Here is a 23,689-nt window from a genome sequence, read left to right on the forward strand (position 1 = left end):
GTTTTATTAAAAAAAAAATTGTAGGTCACGTGTTATTGCCGCCATTTTGGATTTTATAGCAAACAACAAAATTTTTTTTATATTTATTTCGATAAAGGAGCTCAAGACTTTAAATTTAAGCCTTTTTTACCCCTGCAGGGTCCATGCCACAAGATTTATAGTAGTTTTATTAAAGAAAATCTGTAGGTCACGTGGTTCAGGCAGCCACATTGGATCAGGAACATTGACTCAATATATATGCCACTAGATGCTCTGACCTCTCATTTGACTATCTACAGAACGAAAATAAATCAAACCAATTTTAGAGAAGGGGGGGGTCAGTCGTTTACAAAAAATATCTCATATGTATATTAACATACATCTGCTGTACAGTAGGGGTTATAATTGTGACATCCCATGTCGTAAACTTAATATTTATTAATTTAAAACACATAGTCTCGTTTTTGAATTATAAAAAGCAAAAGCTCAGCGATCTCGAACCATTGAACAGTACCTACACCTGCTTCTGCAATCCCGTGACATGTAACTTACTTTTTTTGAAATAAGCTACCGTCGCAAAACTCGAACTATTCGTGCAGCCTCAAATAATCTTATAAAATGCTCATCTTACAAAATCAATTCGCACAAATATACCAAATAATGTGATTATTCAACAATTTCAACAGTCTTTACTGTGGATGTATACACGAAATGTCATACACTATTTCGACAGCAACTTGTACTTGATGTAAAATTCGAGAGATCAGCAGTTTTAACCATCAATTAAGGTAAAAGCACCAGTACGTGAACACTTCCTAAAATTGCACCAGTAGATTGAACAGCTTGAATAAACTATTTTCAATTTAAGTGGATAAAAAAAAAAATGTTTCTGATATCCTTTGATCGTTCTTTAGATAAAACAAAATTTATATTTAAGTAAAGTCTTTATACTCAACGAGAAAAAAATTATTTATTTGTGCAACTTGTATGAGGTGGCTTGTGAGACTGTTCAGGTACTGGTACCATTAGGTTTTACCTATACCCAGTACTCGAACACATAAAAATGATTGAAATCACTGTTAATCAATAATAATAGTATGTCAAGCCAGTCGTTATAGTTTTCATAATGTGTTACCAATGAAATTGGAAAGAAATTTTTCGATTTGATTATTTGCAATACATAATAAAAATAGAAATCAGTAGAAGGCAGCTAACATAACCTCTCTCTCATTTAATTAACATGGGATGTTCAAGTACTCGGTCAAAAATACGTATCGGTACCAATACCTGAACACGCTGTTCATCTACTGGGTCATTGGTAAAAAAACTTTAAAATTAATTTATTTTTTGTACACATGACCTAGAAAAACTTTTTTGTTTTTTTTTTAAAGGAAAAAATATAAACTTACTGGCGCAATGACTGTTTTGTTGTTATGCAAATCAGAAATTCAATAAAAATGAGAAAACGAAGACTTTATGGAAAAAGTGTTCACGTACTGGTGCTTTTACCTTACTATGAGATTATTGTACCACGACTGTGCTCGTGTCAGTCGAGGGTGATTAGGTTAAGCTCTGATTGGTCGTTCGGATGCCCAACTTGACGCGTCCTCCTTAAACGCAAGAGTATAAAAACTCCTCGTATATAACAATATTCGCCTTTTCTCTTTCATCAAAAGCTCAAAGTAACTATAAAAACTGGAGAGTGAGTTCTATTGCGTCTTTTAAGCGGATGTAAGACTTATTTCGGTGACTAAGCTGTGTAAGAAAAGCTCGAGCAAACCAGGTCACTGTAAACTCACCTAAAAAGTGAATCAAGGAGGAACAAGAAAGAAAGGACCGTCATTTTGGGTTGCGACGTTAAAAGCAGAAGCCTTATTATTGTCATCGCCACGAGTGCTCTCGTGTAGGATTAAGAACATCGTTGTTTAAAAAAATAATTGTTCTTTTATTAAAATAGTTACCATTGAGTCTCCATCACTTGCTTGTTAATAATTTATGATGTTGTGATAAAAAACTACTTAAATACTTAACTCCAATGCTTAATTATTTACATATTATTAATGTATGAATTAGTTACAAAAGAACACGAATGCCTGTTTACCATGCTATCAAAAGTGTGCTAAGTTATTATAAGTAACAGGTCAATTACTTACTACTTGTATTTTCGTACCGTCTTGTTAAATAGTTCATCCAGTTACTATAAAAAAATAAGAACTTAGCGCCTATTTAAAAAAATAACTGCACGCTCACTCCCTTACGATCAATTTACTATCGACCGCAGTCATAGTCTTGTTTCGTTTTAAAAAGCCCGCTATTTTTTTCCCTAAGCAGGTGAAATACCTGCTGTATCGATTTTTACTGTGGTATGATGAACATTACTCTCCCACTAAAAATAAGTCTTACCTATTTCGCCTGCTTCTACTACTTGCCTCTCTTCTCTTCCCACTAAGTAAGGCCACGCCCCGATGTCGCATAGCTCTCGTTGATTGGTCGATTACGCCAACAGTTTATTCGTCATATTGTTTAAACAACGCATCCAATCGGAAAGGTTCAATCATCTTTTTTGTTCATCTCAACAAGCTTAATCGCACTATATTATTTTCCGGGATCAATTTCGATACACCCTGTATAACAATATTCGCCTTTTCTCTTTTATCAAGAGCTCAAAGTAACTATAAAAATTGGAGAGTGAGTTCTATTGCGTCTTTTAAGCGGATGTAAGACTTAGTTCGGTGACTAAGCTGTGTAAGAAAAGCTCTAGCAAACCAGGTCACTGTAAACTCACCTAAAAAGTGAATCAAGGAGGAACAAGAAAGAAAGAACCGTCGACTTGGGTTGTGACGTTAAAAGCAGAAGCCTTATTATTGTCATCGCCACGAGTGCTCTCGTGTAGAATTAAGAACATCGTTGCGGTCAACCTTGTAAGATCTTGCGAGTACGTGCGCGCAATCAGCGGCTAACCAACGATCATAGAAGTAAGTCAAGTTAAGGAGAATATAAATTACATATTATTGTAAATGCGAATCTGAAACTTTATTATTTATACCATTTGTAAAATTAACTACTTCTGGCTTTTTTAAATTTATTAAATCATTAGATAAAACATAACTTGGTTATTGATTAAATTAATTGTCTTAATTCAAAAACATTTCAATTACTAAATTATATAAAATGTTTCAAGATCTAATAATTCTAATTGATTGACACATAATTCTTACCTTCATGAGTAAATTGATTATCGAGGAAAAATGAAATAGACACTGTATGACAAAGACCTTTACAAGGACGCGAGATAAAAAGACGAATAAGATACACTACTACTGTTGGACATGAAACATAAACTCTAACAGTAAGTCAACGCTCGCTCAGCGTACACCACTTCATACATATCGCTCGGTGAAACCTAACACCACAACGCCGAGACGACGATTTCAAAAAAAAGTATACTGTAAGTAAAAGCTAACAAGGCCTTTGGGCCGATGGCTGGTTCCTGACGAACAAAAATTAAATTTATTTGTTAGTAGAACGAATCTACGAGTTCCGCCCTTTACTTATAAAAGTTTGGACGTAACATAATAGTAAAAATAATTACCAATAGAGTAGGGGAGTCGACGGAAAATGCATCCTTTCAGTACAAAGAAAGGGAAAATAAAATGATTCTCAATGCATTGACATACTTCCAAAGTTCTTATACTTGTTGCAGGTGGGGTGGTGAAAGGTCTTTTTATTTTCTGTCTTTCTCTTTCAACGAGACATTTACACTAATGCAGCAAACGGCATGATGACTCTTCTGCAGCAAAGCTGAAGGCGCCAGAGCTTAAGGCCAAACATTCTCATATCCATGCATGGATACTGATATCAGATCCTGGTCATGCTTTTTCAATAAAATTGTCCAGGACATGGCCAGACCCTTAAGCCAAGTAAGTAGAGGCCGAGTTTCGAACTTGTAAGTATGTGTTACCAAGCACCAAACCCCACGCTACAAAAAAACGTCCACGATCCGCAACAGATATTAGTATAGAGATTGCTAACATGCTGACTGCAACGCTACGGCGCGAGTTCACTTTTGGCCACTGTTTCGAGCACCCTGTCGTGGCCAAGCAGTCGAACCAGGTATACATATTTTTTTTTATTTGAGAAGCGTGGAGGGGGTATACCGAGTGTGTGCCTACGGATTCGCGTGGAAATGGGCATGTAGGCACATACTTTAAAGACGCGTGAAAGAGGTATACTGAATTTGTGCCTACGGAAAGAGGAGTGGTGCATGGAAATGCTGACTACAGCTATATAACTATGTACCCGCGTATATCATAGCGAAAGAAAGCGACGAGTCTTTCTCGCTATATACTAACTTCTTAAATAAGGTCTTAGAAATTAAGGGCAAAATGAGAAGAAAAAAAGATTTCACATCTAATATTTGTAAAATAAAAAAACCTATTTTAATTTACAATTCTCTATAACATATGAAAGTTTAGAAGAGGCTAGCCATATTATTTTTCAAAAACTAAATCATACAAATAAATGTTTACGCAATTGGAAGCTCAGACTTTCAACGCATTTATTTTTTAGTTCTTCTTATACTTTGGATTTTCGTTTAGTACTGCGTATCAAAGTACGTTGAAAAAATATTTAGCTTAAAATATTTTTTGAGGTTGATAGTATGGCTATAAGAACCTTAAATATAAATTTTACTTTTACTTATCATAATCGCTATGAACTGTAGGCCAAGCTCCGAAGGGTATCAATGAACATATGTGACTTTAGGTTTTATGAGGTCCGAAGTGTGAATAGCTGAGATGGCTAGGGCTTATGCCTTCGACGGCATATTTTGGCGATTTGAGGTTCAATTCTGATTGCCTTTAGATTTTTTTTTTTTATATATAATTGAGTATTCTTTTTCAATTTCTTATTGCAACTTTCATTTTAATTTATGAATATTGTCAACACTTTTTTTTCGGGCACGTTAAAAAAATTTTGTTTTTAATACTGTGTCACGTTCATAGAATCCTACGCAACAACTGACTATTAAAAAATTGATTACGTTAATAGTTATAGCTGGCAAGGCTAATTCATAATTTTAAAGGTAATAATTTGAATGATGGTAACATTGATAACTAACTAAAAAATTGGTAGATCATATAAATCTTTATGTGCGTATTCGTATGCTTGCATGTGGGTGATTTCAGACTTTTTGACCGATGTCAATGATTCACGACTCAGAAGGATTACTTTTTCATATTGTTACGATGGCTTGGGAAAAACAATCGTCATAGATTTTTAAGGTTGTCATACCTCTTGACGATTTCTTGATTTTTTTAAGCAGATTGTTGTATTAATCAGGTGAAAAAAATTTTCTTATACATATTTTAGTTTTACTTAGGGAAAATTCCAACAATTGCATTTTTTTAAATCTCTCCATACGTTATACAGTTTCATTTTGAACAATAAAACAATTTTTTTCCTTTCGATTCATGCATTCAAGATTAGTATTTCAATAAGATTGATAGACCAATTCCCTAATTTGTAATTTTAATTAAATTCTTAACAAAATCTTATTTCATACAGTACGAAAAAACCACATTTTCTATTTTCGCACACTCCATAAGAGTTTTTTTTATAGGATGATTTTACTTTAATGTGATTAATATTATGATTTCATTGACAGGTTTTACACATCTGAGCTTGTAATTTATATATGTACATTTTAATCTTTACTGTAGCTAAAAAAAATAAATGTAGTTTGGTTTATTCTTAAATATCTTATACGATTGTTTCATTAAAAAAACTTTAGATTGCAATAAATGACTAAAACTTTTAATTTGCTACTCAACATAATTTAATATTGTTGAATAAATTTCTACCTGGACAGAAAATACTGAAACATTTAACGATAGCTTTTTAGAGTGTCAGAAAACTGAGTGGATTTTTGAAGATTTTGCACTACAAGTTTGATTATTTAAAGTAAGGCCCGCTTTTTATTTATAATTTATGATGTGGTTCAATTTTTTTTTTAAGTCTTACAATTTCTTGAATCGCTGAATAATATCGGTGGGTCAGCGCTAGAAATAGTCTTTTCAGAGTAGATGACATGAAAGAGCTTTTTTAAATCAAGAGGAAAAAAAGGGTTTCTTTAAGTAAATTTTTTTTTCCTTTAACTTCAAGTTTGCAATAGAAGTATGTTTGTTTATATGCATAAATTAATTGAGCATTATTTAATAACACTGTGGTCAATCTCTATGTAACATAGGTCACTTACTGGCCACGTTGTTAAATAATGAATAGAACATTTATTAATAATAGATAAGCGTATTACCACATGATACGGAGTATGTACGATCTTCTATATCAATACAAATTATTGCTTCATTTATGTGATTATACGCCAGAAAGCACTCCGCTTTTACTCTGTACTTCTCAATAGCTTCCAATGACTTGTTAATCGAAAATTTTAATTTTTTTATACAAATTTCTATATTAAAAAAAAGAATCTAAGCTTATTGTTTCACATAATTTCTTTTATTAGAGGGTATAATGTTACCAATAAACAAATTTTTAGTGCAAAATTTGAGAAGAATTCACACAATTATCTAACACTTTAAATCGCTACCGAGAAACATATTACTGCTTTCTCAGCAATAAAAAGAATCGAAAAAATATTTAAATAAGCGTTTAAAAGTACATACAAATTAAAACGTTAGACTAGTTAAATTTGTTGAGGAAAGCATAGTATTTATTTTATTAAAACAAAATTATTATTTGATGAAAAAAAAATTAAAGATCTAAAAACTTTATGGAAAGAAAAAAAATAAAAATTAAGCAATTCGGGCTATATAAAATAAAATTATTTGAAAATTAAATTGACATTACAAATAAGAAAATTGCTGTATCAATTTTAATAATATGTAAAGTTTGCATGGATTTATCAAAACCACTGGTGCAATTTAGATTGTAGAATTTTATGTAATTTTAATATCTATGTGCTGACAGCATAAAGATATTAAGCACTCATTTTTTGTAATGAAAAAAGTACTATTGTAGAAATTTACTGGTAATAATAGTTGAGGAAATTATTAAAACGAAAGTAAATTTTTCGCGCCTTTGGCTATTTTCTTTTGTAAACTGGATGTTTATAATTTTTGGGAAGTTTTAAACCATTTAAATTTTATTCATAACCTTAAAAATCATTTGTTTGGTATCATATAATTATGAATGCAACTTGCTATCGTTAAATGTTTCAGTATTTTCTATTTTCTGTCCAGGTAGAAATTTATTCAACAATATTAAATTATGTTGAGTAGCAAATTAAAAGTTTTAGTCATTTATTGCAATCTAAAGTTTTTTCAATGAAACAATCGTATAAGATATTTAAGAATAAACCAAACTACATTTATTTTTTTTTGCTACAGTAAGTATTAAAATGTACATATATAAATTACTAGCTCAGATGTGTAAAACCTGTCAATGAAATCATAATATTTATCACATTAAAGTAAAATCATCCTATAAAAAAAACTCTTATGGAGTGTGCAAAAATAGAAAATGTGGTTTTTTCGTACTGTATGAAATAAGATCTTGTTAAGAATTTAATTAAAATTACAAATTAGGGAATTGGTCTATCAATCTTATTGAAATACTAATCTTGAATGCATGAATCGAAAGGAAAAAAATTGTTTTATTGTTAAAAATGAAACTGTATAACGTATGGAGAGATTAAAAAAAATGCAATTGTTAGAATTTTCCCTAAGTAAAACTAAAATATGTATAAGAATATTTTTTTCACCTAAATAATACAACAATCTGCTTAAAAAAATCGAGAAATCGTCAAGAGGTATGACAACCTTAAAAATCTATGACGATTGTTTTTCCCAAGCCATCGTAACAATATGAAAAAGTAATCCTTCTGAGTCTTGAATCATTGACATCGGTCAAAAAGTCTGAAATCACCCACATGCAAGCATACGAATACGCACATAAAGATTTATATGATCTACCAAGTTTTTAGTTAGTTATCAATGTTACCATCATTCAAATTATTACCTTTAAAATTATGAATTAGCCTTGCCAGCTATAACTATTAACGTAATCAATTATTTAATAGTCAGTTGTTGCGTAGGATTCTATGAACGTGACACAGTATTAAAAACAAAATTTTTTTAACGTGCCCGAAAAAAAAGTGTTGACAATATTCATAAATTAAAATGAAAGTTGCAATAAGAAATTGAAAAAGAATACTCAATTATATATAAAAAAAAAAAAATCTAAAGGCAATCAGAATTGAACCTCAAATCGCCAAAATATGCCGTCGAAGGCATAAGCCCTTGCCATCTCAGCTATTCACACTTCGGACCTCATAAAACCTAAAGTCACATATGTTCATTGATACCCTCCGGAGCTTGGCCTACAGTTCATAGCGATTATGATAAGTAAAAGTAAAATTTATATTTAAGGTTCTTATAGCCATACTATCAACCTCAAAAAATATTTCAAGCTCAATATTTTTTCAACGTACTTTGATACGCAGTACTAAACGAAAATCCAAAGTATAAGAAGAACTAAAAAATAAATGCGTTGAAAGTCTGAGCTTCCAATTGCGTAAACATTTATTTGTATGATTTAGTTTTTGAAAAATAATATGGCTAGCCTCTCCTAAACTTTCATATGTTATAGAGAATTGTAAATTAAAATAGGTTTTTTTATTTTACAAATATTAGATGTAAAATCTTTTTTTCTTCTCTCTATTTGCCCTTAATTTCTAAGACCTTATTTAAGAAGTTAGTATATAGCGAGAAAGACTCGTCGCTTTCTTTCGCTATGATATACGCGGGTACATAGTTATATAGCTGTAGTCAGCATTTCCATGCACCACTCCTCTCTCCGTAGGCACAAATTCAGTATACCTCTTCCACGCGTCTTTAAAGTATGTGCCTACATGCCCATTTCCACGCGAATCCGTAGGCACACACTCGGTATACCCCCTCCACGCTTCTCAAATAAAAAAAAAATATGTGTGCCTGGTTCGACTGCTTGGCCGCGACGGGGCGCTCGGAACAGTGGCCAAAAGTGAACTCGCGCCGTAGCATTGCAGTCAGCAATTTCTCTACTAATCTCTGCCCGTAACAGCTCGATTGTCCGCAGTAGCTTGAACGTCAGCTGTAGCTCTGATTAGCTATTTCTATTATATTTTAGTTGCCTTGTTCTCGAGATTATGTATGGTAACCAACGTAGTCCCCCTTCCCCTAATGCTTTGGCCGCAAGTTTAGAGAGAGTAAGCGAGATTTTTGTTTTGCCGCCTATGCGGCGTATTTTCTCCCACCATCTGCCCTGGTCGCGCGCTCTTCCCGAACGCCTCATTCCCTTTTCTTGTGCGCTTAATGCTACAAGGTTAGGCTCCCGCTTTTTGTCACCATGAGCAAAAGACTTATCTCTGACGAGGACGTGGAAGCCTTGAGGAAGAGATTCAAAGAGGCGGAGCAAGAGCTGGCCACCGCTCTGGACGCACAGCAGGGTCTAGGCGGAAGCGACAGCGAGTCATCCAGGTCCAGCTGATCAATCGAGGGAGAACTAGACGAGGAAGGAAAGACTGAGAAAGGTAAAAAATATTTTTCCTTCTAGTGCCACTCAAGTAATTGTTCTCAGAAGTCCGTGGCGCTTGCATAACGCCACACATGGACTAGCATTACAAACAAGGCGTTCGCATGACGCTCCCACGGCAAAGCGATCCTGGTGCTCGCACTACGCCAGACGTACCGTGACATGGTGCCAGCCTCGGCACTTCGGTAGATACCGATAATAACACTGCACATACATGCACGTATACATACTTAGTTACGTATGTAGGTGTATATGAATGCAATCATGTCTATTAAACGCTCCTCCCCTTTCTCTTCTGACCAGGGCAAGAGAAGGATATAGAGCAAACGGAGGAGGCCCTTGACCCGGAAATAGAGGAGGCTCTAGGAGCGGACCCCTCGCTCTCCGGTGCGTTAAACATAACCATACACTCGTCGCTCAAAAGACGCTGGTCCTGGTGGCTTGAGCGTGGTCTCCTAAAAGAAAAAAGAGACGAATTGCTAGAGGCGTACAAACCCCCACTGGGCTTCGAGTCGCCGAATTTGAACCCCGAGACAGCACACGTGATGCCTAAACACGCTAAAACCCGTGACATGCACATGCAAAAAAGGCATGATGAAATCAGCGCCGCTCTGGCAGCAGTGGGAGGGGCTATCACAGTCATCATGGACTGTGACGACGGAGGCCTAAAGGTGGACCTAATCAAAAGCCTGGGCGATTTGGCCAAACTGATGACGGACACCTTACATAACCTGACCAAGTCCAGGCGAGCCCTCATCACTGCTTCGGTGGACAAACATGTCAAGCTGATTCTTGAAGAAACGACTCCTGGCAAGTAGCTGTTCGGTGAGAACTTGTCAGGAAAGCTAAAGAATGCCAAGGCTCTAGAAAAAGTGGCCAGTGGTCTGCGAAAAAAAAGTCCAAACTCCTATACGCAGGCTTTAAACTCGACGAGCTTGCGGGGGAAACGTTCGCCTCTCCAGCAACTGAGCAAGAATTACCCGTACAACCGGCCAAAACTGCAGTTCAGGGGAAACGCAAGATTCCTGAGAGGACGCGCTACCCAGAGAGGCCAAGCGAACTCCAGGGCACCGACGCAAGAGAACAAGTAGATGTAAAAAATATTGCCGGTCGTTTAAAATATTTTAAAAGTAACTGGGAAAAAATAACGTAAGATAGATTTGTCATTAATTGTATCGAAAGCGTAAAAATTAGCTTCAATAGTAGAGTCTTTCAACCAACGGAGCCCTATATAACAAATAACTTCACCACAGAAGAGAAGCAAAAAATCAAGGCGGAATTAGATTCTTTGCTCAATAAAGGGGTAGTAGAAAAAGTCTCGCCTAGGAGGGATAGATTCTACTCACCATATTTTTTAGAACAAAAGAAAAACGGGTCGTATCGATTCATTCTAAATCTCAAAAATCTTAATAAATTTATCACTGCCCCACATTTTAAATTTGAAGACATCAGGTCAGCGCAAAAACTTTTGCAAAGAAACAATTTCATGGGTACCGTTGATTTGAAAGACGCCTACTATCTAATCCCTGTTCATAAAAAATCGCGCAAATACCTAAGCTTCCTTTTTGAAGACGAAGTGTACGAATGTAGGTGCTTGCCCTTTGGGCTAAATATTTGTCCTTACATTTTCACGAAAGTTATGAGACCGGCAGTTTAATTTTTAAGAAAACGCGGCTTTAGTTCAGTGATTTTCCTCGACGATTTTTTATGTGTGGGGGATGATTTTCAATCTTGCCAAGGTAATATAAGAGCAACTACTGAATTGTTGGAATGGTTAGGTTTTTTAGTTAACGAAGGGAAAAGCCAGCTCTCTCTAGTAACTTTGTGCGGCTTTATTTTAAACTCGGGAAAAATGTGTATCGAGCTTCCGGAAGACAAGGTCATCAAATTACTAGGTTTTACGTACTACAAAGATGGCAAAGAAAACGCACTGTAAAATCAGAGATTTTGCGCAGCTACTGGGGAGCGTGGTTGCTACACTACCAGCAATAAAGTACGGTCTATTATACACGAGGCTATTGGAAAGGCAAAAGTTATTAGCATTACTAGAAAACGACCTGAATTATAATAAAACCATGCATATAACTCCGAACACCGTAAGAGAATTAAACTGGTGGAAATCAGCTTTACGAAAAGCTAGCAAGTCTATCCAGCCGGAAAAATTTGATAAAACAGTTTTTACTGACGCGTCAAACACAGGCTGGGGAGCCACAAACGAATTGAGAGACGTTTATGGATTTTGGGAAGCCGAGCAAACTGATTTGCCAATAAATTTTAAAGAATTTCTGGCAGTAAAATACGCGTTACTATCCCTAGAAGACCAGACCAAGAACGCGTCAATCCTACTCCGAGTGGACTACACGACGGCTACATCCTATGTAAATAAAATGGGAGGCGTCTCCTATAAAAAATATAATTTATAGGCACGCTAAATCTGGCAATGGGCAGAGAGCAGAAACATTTGGCTTTTTGCTTCGTATATCCCGTCATCAGAAAATACCAGAGCCGATAACCTATCACGCATGCGAAATGTAGACACAGAGTGGAATCTAAGTGCAGAAGCCTTCAGGCTGATCGCAGCTAAACTAGGGTGCCCAGAAGTAGATCTGTTCGCCAGCGATACCAATACGAAATGCAAAAAATTTTTAGCTTGGAAGCCTTGCCCAGGAGCTTACGGCATTGATGCATTCACGGTCGATTGGAACAAAATAAAGTTCTGTGCATTTCCGCCGTTTTGCTTAATCCTAAAGACTTTAAACAAGGTCAAAAATGATAAAGCAACGGGAATAATAGTAGTGCCAGACTGGCCTAGCCAGGTGTGGTTCCCGCGGTTCTCAAGCATGACAATAAGCCCGCTAGTCATCCTAAAGCCTCGTAACGACCTTCTGACTTCTCCCTTTAGGTCGGAGTGCCACCCCCGGGCCCGCCACCTCCGATTGATAGCGGCCGTTATATCAGGAGATCCTTCAAAAAGAAAGGAGCCCCGGACGAGGCACTAGACACGTTGGTCGCATCCTTAGCACCATCTACCTTAAAACAATACTGCAGTTCGTTCAAGCTGTGGGACCAATTTTGAAAGAAAAGAGGTGTTGACCCCTTTAACTCTTCCAAAGCGGATGTTCTAGTCTTTTTAGCTGAAGATCTCACCAAAGGAGCAATGTTTGGTACACTACACGCCCACAGAAGTGCAATCTCGCTGATCTCACAGGATAAGATAGGGGATGATCCACTAATCAAGCGATTCATGAAAGGTGCGTACCGCACAAAACCAGTTAAACCCAAGTATGACTCAATCTGGAATGTCTCAGTCGTCCTACAATACTTGAAGCGGCTGTATCCTCTAGACAATCTTGATCTGACTGATTTAACCAAAAAACGGTCACTTTGCTAGCTCTAAGCACAGGGCAAAGAGCCTAGTCCTTAGCTTGTATAAAGTTAAGCAACATTTCCACGTATCCGGAAGGAATTGTGATAAAAGTACCTGACAGGCTAAAGACCTCCAAACCAGGGAGACACCAGCCGTTGTTAAGATTACCGATGTTCACGGAGGATCCGAGTATATGCGCAGCATCCGCGCTGACAAGATACGTGGAGGTGACGGAAAAGATAAGAGCGCAAAATTCGGACCACGTATTTATAGCTGTTAGGAAGCCCCACGATGCGGTAGGCACTCAGACAATTAGTAGATGGATCAAGTCCACGCTGAGCAAAAGTGGTATAGATACCTCAGTGTTTTCGGCACACTTGACTCGACACGCGAGCACTTCAGCAGCCTCCATGGAAGGCGTTAGCTTAGATGTAATTAGATGTACGGCGGGCTGGTCCGCTAACTCACAGGTTTTTGCAAGACACTATCATAGACCGATCCAAACGAACAAAAACGCATTTGCGGTAGCCGTACTAAGCTCAGGAAAAAAAAAAAAAAAAATATAAATAAATAAATAAATAAATGTATGTACTGTAACGTCAATAAAATAATGTGTTAGTTCTAAACAGCTACGTTGGTTACTATACATAATCTCGAGAACGAGGCGACTGAAATATAATTGAACGATCAAACGAACTTACCTGTACGTGAAGTTCGATCGCAATTATATGAAGAGCCTCGTTCGAAGAGATTATGGCCCCACCCAAAAAGGTACACGATCCTCTGTCCCTTCACTCATATCCCTGCCCATATACCAATAACAACAATTACTTTATTTACACTATCTCTAAAGAAATGAGGCGTTCGGGAAGAGCGCGCGACCAGGGCAGATGGTGGGAGAAGATACGCCGCATAGGCGGCAAAACAAAAATCTCGCTTACTCTCTCTAAACTTGTGGCCAAAGCATTAGGGGAAGGGGGACTACGTTGGTTACTATACATAATCTCTTCGAACGAGGCTCTTCATATAATTGCGATCGAACTTCACGAACAGGTAAGTTTGTTTGATCGTTCAATTGTAGACTGTCTATTACAAAGCTCTATTTCGCATTATGGGATAAAACCCTAAGATTGCGGTTAGATGCAGGGGCCGTACCATATAACTATTTTTCTGTACATGGGCCTATGTTATAACATAGGCCCGCAAAGCTAAAAAAAGTTATATGGTACGGCTCCAGAGGAAATAGCTAGCTAGCAGAAAGTCACAGCGTCACAGACAATACAGCCGTTTGAGCCGTGTCTCCTTTGTAATTAATCTGTCCTACAATAAAGGCATATCTATGCAATCTGTATTTGCTTTGAGTTTCTATACTCAAGCTCGGAATACTGCAGACTATACCCCAAATACCAACATGCAAGGCAGGCTTTTCGCATTTTAAATTAAAATAACCGCGCATCGTTCTCCTGAATGTGCGGGACGTCCATCCGCCTCCATGTAATCGCACCCTAAAAAAAAGGTTTCCCCATCATTGGTTAAGCAAGAGATGCTTCCATTTCCGTTAGACAAAAAGTGCATCGTGCACATGGATGCAGAGCTCGACGTAACATATTGACGGAACTCAACGAAAAATTAATGTAACATAATAATTACCTTCCTTTTTTTTATGCTTTCACGTGTGATTGTACTCAAAGCAGTGTTAAGTGGCAGGAAATTTCAAAAAATGACAGTCTTTCGATAATAATATTTATTAAATACACAATATCAAACTATTCCCACTTAAACAGATACTTCTCGCACGCGACTTACGGACTTGTAAGGAATTGAGATCAGTAGCGCGATCTCTTGGCTGTTTGAGAAAATCGTACCATTTTTATATGTACTCTATCCATTTATGTGTTTATTGTATATGTATACTCGATCTCAAAGTCTGTTCGAGCCAACCTGACGCCCCTGACGGCAAAAAAGCACCAATCTAGTTGGGGGCACAATGTCGCCGACCCGATAGAGCTTGAACCTTTTTGTCTAACGCAGTGACGTTCCGTCATAGAAATTATTAGAATAGAGCACGCCAGGAGTCTGACAGCCTGTAAGTGGATTCAATATGCGGAGCAAGAGAGAAGGCTGCCCGTGAGTTCCTCTGTGTCTTTGTCTAATAAGTGCATGCGTATTGACATAGACATAAAAACTATAGAATACTTGTTCTTATGTACGGCGCTGAAGCATAAGTAGAACGAGATACAACATCAAACGTGGGTAATCTGTCTTTCTCGTACGTTGACAAAGGTTGGAATGTGCGAGAGAGACATTTACCCACGTTCGATGTTGCTTCTTCTTCTACTTGTGCTTCAGCGTCGTACATAAGAACAAGCAGTTCTTATTTCTTATGTGTCTATGTTCTACACCAAGAGCTGAAGCCCGAGAGCGGTCAAAATCTTAACCACCCGCTATCGTCTCCTAGACTATTTTTTGGTTCGAGGGACCTGTGAAGCAGTGCCCGAGTGATATAAGGGACCGCGAAGCGATGGCGCTTGTGTGGCGAAACCTATGTTTCTTCCCAAAGGCATACCAGATTCTCAAAAACGCCCGAGAAAGTAAATGATACATCACATCACTAGGGCACAAAGTACAAACATTAGGTTGTTATTGCGTTAAAGTTTTTCATACCAAGGGTGCAAAATGCATTTTTGCGCCTGTAAGCACACTTCGCGCCCAGTAAATTACTTTTCTGTTCATGAGCCCAAGTTTAAATGAAAAATTCTTAAAAAAGCTGATTTGAAATACAACAATACAGTCATTTGATATTAGAAAAATTAACGAATTGTAACAGTATCTGTAGAGAAAAAAACTTTTAATACGAAAAAAGCCACCCTTGGGGAATAGAGCAATTGATAAAGATTCATCGATAACGTGATAATACACGTACTGTCCCTCAAATGATTTTTTTTTTTTTTTTTTAATTATAAAGATGTTGCGGGACTTGTAATATTTTTGCGAACGCAAGCCACTAAAGAAAACTCCAATTTCTGGTGTAATCGGCCTGAGCTGCCATATACTTTTCCTTCTCTCTACCCCGTTCAGCCGCTCGTCTTAATCAAGTACTTACTTATGTCCGTGATTAAGTTCTCTCACAAGACTTTATAATGTGATGCTGAAATATTTACATTGTTTACTTTACGGATATTACTTGATTTGTGATTGAAAAGTTAGATTATTCTAGCTCTTCTTATAAGTTTTATCTATTATAAATACAATTTCGATACAAAGCTATATTCATTATAAATTCAAAATATGAAATTATACAATAAATAGTAGTGATTTCCGTCGTTTGTGAGTATAATTTACTAGGGTAAAGTACCTAGTTACTACGGGCTATAATGTGAACCTGGCCTAAAGCGTAAATTTAAATTTTTTAATCTTTAAAAAATCAATTATTATCCCTTTTTATTGATAGTAGGTACTTTCAGGTACTTAAAAAAATTTTTTTTAATGTTTTAAATACAACAGTAATTTTATAAAACGAATTCAGAATATGAAAGTCAGATGCATCAGTTACCGTGGGGTTTGATCTAGTTACCGCGACTTTGTGACCCAATTACGATGGCTATAAAATACTTAGATTATATAAAAGAATAGTAAGACTGTAAAATGGGAATGTAAGTAATGTTAAAGTATTTCCAATTGAACAAACAAATGAAACGTTGGAAAATTGATAGGTAGGTAATCAAATAATTATTATGCTTGTATTAAATTTTTTTTCCTCTATTATCTTGCTCTTGCTTAAGTTTGTTGATTTTTTTTAGCAAATTTTCCCTTTTTCACTTTACTTTCCTCCTTACTTTTTTGTCTTTATTTTTTACTTTCACCATTCTTTTATACTTTTCAGTTACTTTTGCAGAACTTTGGCGTGACATGTATTTATGACTGTTTTTGTGGTTAGGTTGTCTGGTGTCACAAGCCCGCGGTAATTAAAAAATGGATCGATAGATGGGTCTAGTTACCGCTTTTCAATTTAAATAACGAACTGGTAATATTTTATTATCAAAATTTTTTGTTTTTTCTTAAAAAATAATCATTTATTTTTATAGAAAAAACGATACAATCATAATTTTTGTTTTTAATTATAAAATATAAGTCTCTCGCCGATTTAGTTCTCAATCCGGAAATCTACAATATTAATGCAGAATTTGTGATTTTTTCAACGGTCAGACACAACTATTTAATTACATAAATACTGTTAATTTTATGAAACCACTTTCACCTACTATCACCCTGAACCTCCAGGATTGACGAGTTCCACCCATAAAAAATGTGTTGTAACCGATGACGTCTCCGGCGGAATACCCGGAGATCTCGAGACGTGTCTAGTCAGAGCATATCCTGCTCCAACCCTTCAGATTCATATGGCTGTACTACAATCTGGCCTGGTGTAATCAGAGAATTTTCTACTACAAATGTAAGCCAGGGAAAACAGCTCTGAGGGGCATGGGCAGCCACAACGGCCTCCTTCTCAGTGGTCGTGTCCCCAACGGTATCCCAACATTTTCCCGACTAACGATGAACGGTTGGTGATCCGGGGAACAATCCGAAGACAAGATATTTTTTGATCAGCGGCGTACGTCCCTCATGTACGGTCTCCGTCCACAAATACTCCGAGGGTAAGAGTCAAGCTACCCGCAGCTGGCTCTCCATCATCAAGAATAATAATAAGGAATGACTGAAAATTTTACCACTGGCCCTTTTCAGGGCCAATGTAAGCATTTACGTTCTCTTCTTAACCATTGATTTCATCGGTCCTTTTAAGGGTCACCTAAGTTTAGATCACCTTGCCAACAAATACATTTTTACAACGATTTCTAGAGACTATTCGTCAACTCAAAGGCTATATAAAGCCGGCCACTATTGAACAAAGTCAGTCATTCACTGGCAGACGTCACGAGCAGAGTTATTCGTCGCAAGGCTGGGAACCCCGGTGACCATTAACGACCCCCTATATTACCCTTTCGACTCTAAGCATTCAACCAGGAATCACCGATCCTCTCCAAGGTCTGCGCTGAGCAAACCTAACAGCTATAAAGAAAAAAAAACTTGAGCCAACGAGAGTCTCCAACGGGCAAGCATCACGAACTAATCTGTACTAATCTCTCTTCCTTAGATCATCAAAACAACTGAGTCAGCAAAAAAAAGGTGCTTTAGACACCAACGTCTTCGACGTTATGCCAGGAGACGTTGGGAAAGAGCACTGCAAGGCTGGAAAACCCGGTGACCGACGACTTTATATTAACCTCTTGACTCTAAGCATTTAACCAGGAATCACTGATCCTCTCCAAGGTCTGCGCTGGACAAACCTATAACAGCTATAAAGGAAAAAAAACTTGAGCCAACGGGACAGCCTCCACTGGACAAGTATCACTAAACAATCTCCCCATCTAAGATCACCAAAACAACTGAATCTGCAAATAAAAAAGGTGCTTTAGACACCAACGTCTTCGACGTTATACCGGGAGACGTTGGGAAAGAGCACTACAACTAGCCCCAAAGCTTCGGACTTTGTAATTTTTCTCCCGATCAGTCTAGGTCTTCAACAGCAGGCCAGAGGAGATCACCCTGAGGTATCCAGGCTGTCACAATTGCTGTAAACTGCAGTCAAGAAAGAGGTTATACTTATAAAAAGCTCACCACGGGTCTTTTTTAGGGCAATCAGACGTCGAACTACCTTGCCAACGAATCTATTAGAAGGTAAGGGGGCCTGTACATGGGAGACTTGCACTTGCAGGTTCAAGTCAGATCGGTATGAGCCTGTGCGAGTGCAAGAGAGATGCAAGATTATATTTTCTCTCTCTCGCACTCGCACGGGCTTATAGCGATCTGACTTGAACCTGCAAGTGCACGTCTTCCATGTACAGGAGCCGTACCCTCTATGGCCGTACCATATAACTTTTTTTAGCTTCGCGGGCCTATGTTATAGCATAGGCCGATGTACAGAACCGATGCATACAGGCCGATGCACCCTAACAAAGTGGTAGAAAATAGCCTTTAGGGGTCACAAAAGTCGGAAAAGGGTGAATTGGAAGGAAAACTTCAAATGTATCTAATTAATGCAGTTTTAGGCGTCAAGAAACTGACGCAGAAAATTTATAGAGATTGGAACAGCAGCCTCAAAATCGACAAACAAAGAATCCATTACGTGAGAGATCAGCTTTTTATTTTACCCTCACAGTAATCTCTTAAATGTTTAAAAATCTAAATCCAGGTTTTTAAATAAGAAGAAAATATATTTTTAGCAACAAAAAATGTAGAGATTAAGCTCCAGGACTTTGTTGCTCTGGTAATAAAGTGGTGAGATAAGAGAAAAAAGTTTTTTTTAATATATATTTTTGGGAGTTTAAAATCCTAACATCTTTAAAAAATGGCCCTTATCGTAAATTACACGGGAGAAACTGCAAATCAACCGCTCCTTATGGCCAACGATTATTTTATGGCATAAGGAACGCACGGTTTTTTTCAGCATAATTATATGTTTTTTAATTTTTACAGCTTATTATTCGACCAAATAAACTGTATGGATTGCGAACAAATATGTTTTTAGTTAGAAGATTTTTGTTATAAAAAGTGACAGAAATAAACGTAAAATTTCTGACTGAAAACGTTTCTCATTACATGTCAACACACTACGGTGTTCTATTTAGTAAATCTCGGGCGAAGCCGAGACGGGGGGCTGCTAGTTTGGATATAATACTGACGCCACGCGGTGACAGGGCAGACCGCGGTAACTAGATACTTTAACCTACTAATCCAAAAGTCGACAATCAAACCCAGTAGCTAATAGTCAATTTATACTAATTTTACGTGATATAATGTGATGTGACCTTTATTATCTTGCTTACGTTAACAAAATCCAAGTAATCAATACTATTGAAGCCTCAAAACCTAGAGACGAACGTCTTATTTGCATTACAATGATAGCTGACTTTGTAGCAGCGACGCTAAGAAAGACCAGACTGGACACGTATTATGAGACACCTGTACTAAATAATTTTTTGTTTACGTAAAACCTTACAGATATTAGCGTTCCTCCTCAAAATAGTTGTTTTTAAATAATTATGCTTGACTAATCAATTTTTTCCTGGTCGTGCTTCCCCCTTTAAAATATATAGGTATATTTTTTGGCTAAATTTTTTACTCATATTTTATGGCCATCATTTATGGGTAAAAAAATAGCCATATTTTTTGGTACAAATTAATAGCCATAAAATATGGCCAAAAATTGTGGTAAAAAAATATGGCCAAAAATTTTGGTCAAAAATTGTAGTGGAAATGTTTAGAAAATTCATGCAGTTTCAACTTTCAACTGGACCCTATGAAAAAATTTCACATAAAAACCGTCTGGCTATGGAATATGGCTGTAAAATGTAGCTTAGAAATCACTGATCAAGAGTCAATTTTAAACTTTTTTTTAGGATTTATTTATTTTTTGAAATAGCACACGTATTCCAGCTGGAAATCCAGCCATTTCCAGGTCGATCCACGTGGATTTTCCAGCTGATTTGGTTGGATTTCCAGGTCAATCCACGTGGATCGACCTGGATGTCCATCCAGATCGGCTGGAATATCCACGTCCATTGACCTGGATAATCACCTGCATGGGCTGGAAAATTCACGCGGGTTGACCTGGAAATCCATATGGATAGGCTGAAAAATCCACGTGGATCGACCTGGAAATCCACATGGATAGGCTGGAAAATCCACGTGGGTTGACCTGGAAATCCATATGGATCGGCTGAAAAATCAACTTGGATCGATCCGGATATTTACCCGGATAAGCTAAAAAATCCACGTGAATCGACCTGGAAATGGCTGGAATTTCAGCTGCAAATCCAGGATTTACCTGAAAATTCACCTGGATATTTTTGATTGGGACTCAAAAAACCATCTGTTTTTTTGTAGTATTTATTAATACAGAGTGCCCTACTATAATTACGAGACTAAAAGTGTTTATTACTTTAAACAGTGCAGAAAATACTGTAGTTTTTGAAAAAGTCATGCACAATACTGCATTATTCTATAAAGTAAGGTAACAATAGAATTTTTTATCAACTCATCAATAGATTGAAAAGTTACAATTTATAAAATAATATGAAAGTGATATATTTCATACGATTTTTCCTGTTAATAGTAATCTGAAACTGATAAGTGAAATTGCTATTTCATATAACACTATTAGAATAGTATTTTTTTTTTAAATGGTACATTTCTTGCTATGGGTACAAAAGGCAAACTGCCACTTTGCGCCCTTATAATCACTTTAGTCCCACGAGCAGAAAAGTTTGTTGCGCCAAAGTACTTTCCTCCATCACGTTACTAGGGCACAAAGCACAAACATGAGCGCCCGAAAATTGCAGTTGTAATATGTTGGTGCCCACGTCGCTTGTAATGTTTTTCTTGCTGAGGACGCAAAGTGCAATTTTCGACACGCCGTGCGCGGGGACCTCGATCATGAACCATCTGTTGTGGCTCTAAAGACCTCAATTTACACTAGCGACTCACAACTCGTTCCTCGTTCTGCGCACTCATGCGAGTGCGTGTGTATGTCGAGATCTTTGCAGAGCCACAATAGATGGCTTATAATCTCGTTCCCCGGGTACGATGTGTTGAAAAGTTGTATACACCACACGTGCGGGAGGTTAGCAGGTGACTGACACACGCGTGTCTTCGTATACTCGCTGGCACTCGTGTGCAAACTGACACGCTTGCGTCAATCGTCTTTCTCGCGCACTAGTATCGTAAATCGTAATGTACTCTCTTTTCGCCCGTTGGCACACTTTTCGCCAAGTAAATCACTTTAGACCTCAGGACAGAAAAGTACTCTGGACCCAAAATTTTTATGAGTTAATTGTAGAACGAGACAAATAATTTTGAGACTACTTTTAGTGTTAAAATGTCAATAATTTTAAAATAGAATAAAATCAATCGCTTGTTGATCGAAAAGGACACTAACGTATTGCGAAGGGGTGGTGACCTGAAGCCATAGTCATATAAGAATTATAAGCTTCTCGTTCTTAAGGTAGTAGGACCTCCGCCTAAATCTGGGGTACAAGATTTATGTAATTCAATAGATAAAGACCCGCTGAATCCAATGCAACCTTCAGTTATGCCCGATGACGGACAAAATCTCGAGATATCAAAGCTCAAAGTTCGAATGTTTTATACAGGCGCATACAAAAAAAAAAGAGAAAAAAGTGACGTAATCACTTATTACGAATAAGAAACTAAAATCTGAGTAAAGTGAGTATATGGAACTTGTAGAGAAAATCCTCTTCTTTCGGATCGTGTTGAGCACAATATGGGTTGACGGCCAATTTCTCGAGATATTTAACAAAAACAAACGTAAATACTGGTTTTGTAATTACGAGAGGAAGCCGGGGAAGACAATATATTGGTATATATTAGCGCGCGGTTTTTTAAAATCGAGTAGTAACGAAAATGCTTATGGTGTCAATTTTGTTTTTGTTTTTTGTGCGCGAAACATAAAATATCGGTTAATGAATAATAAATATGAATGAATATTAGTACAAAATTGATAATGAGTAATGAATATCGGTAATAAATTAATACTATAATAAATTTTATTTATTAAAATTTTTTTTGTTCAATCTCATGAACACAGCTTTTAATCACATTAATGTTTGTTAAATTATAATGAATGAGTAAATGTTACAAACTAGTAATTACATTTTTTATTGTATTATTTATAATATTAACAACATTAAGGGAAGACGTTACTAGTACTTTACGATTAATGCTCGTTGATAGTAAAATCTTGATTCCACATTGTATATCCTTATTATAGGCATGAGAATTTGACGTAACGAGTGCCTGGATAGTTTGTTTGCAGAATCTTTTTGATGTTCATTCATTATTTCTAAAATACTTTACTGACAAAAATAACGAACAGTAAAATTACTACTAAAAAATAACTACTTTGTCACATTAGCAGATGTGCGTGTAAACGCACTCATGCGGGTACACACGTCGTCTATCCCTATCTCAAGTTATGACGTCAATCATGACGTCATGTGTGACATCGCAAAATATGTCATTCATGACGTCGTAAATGACATCATATTTACGTCAAGATGACGTTATTTACAATGTCGCTAAAGACGTACTCCACGACGTCTCAAAAGACGTCATTTACATAGGTTGTTGTTTAAAAAAGGGCTGTTTAAAAGCATTTGATGGCCTTGCAGGTGCTATCATCAAGATGGTAACACCAAAACAGAGGGATTCGAAAAGTTTTTGAATTTAGAAATTTTTTTCCCTATTTGAGAAAATTTTTTTTTTATTATAAAAAATACTTGAACCTCCCGGTTTTAGTGTTACCATCTTGATGGTAGCACCTACAAGGCCATTAAATGCTTTCAAACAGCCCTTTGTTTAACAACAACCTATGTAAATGACGTCTTTTGAGACGTCGTGGAGTACGTCTTTTGCGACGTCACAAATGACGTCATAGTGACGTCAATGTGGTGTCATTCACGACGTCATGAATGACGTATTATGCGATGTCTGAAATGACGTCATCATTGACCTGACAAATTACCTGCTAGTTTGGCATGATATCCACACCTGATATATATATGAAATATTTCACTTGACATTTCACCTGATGATCGCCAGGAGGGATAAGCAAACATTCCATGTGTAGTTATTTGAAAATGAGTGAGAAAGTTAGAAGATATCGTTTATTAAAAC

The sequence above is a fragment of the Copidosoma floridanum genome, unplaced genomic scaffold, assembly GCF_036245765.1.
Source record: "Copidosoma floridanum isolate Cflo_tuat_1 unplaced genomic scaffold, Cflo_Japanese_pri ptg000004l, whole genome shotgun sequence".
NCBI classification, from domain to species: Eukaryota; Metazoa; Arthropoda; class Insecta; order Hymenoptera; family Encyrtidae; genus Copidosoma; species Copidosoma floridanum.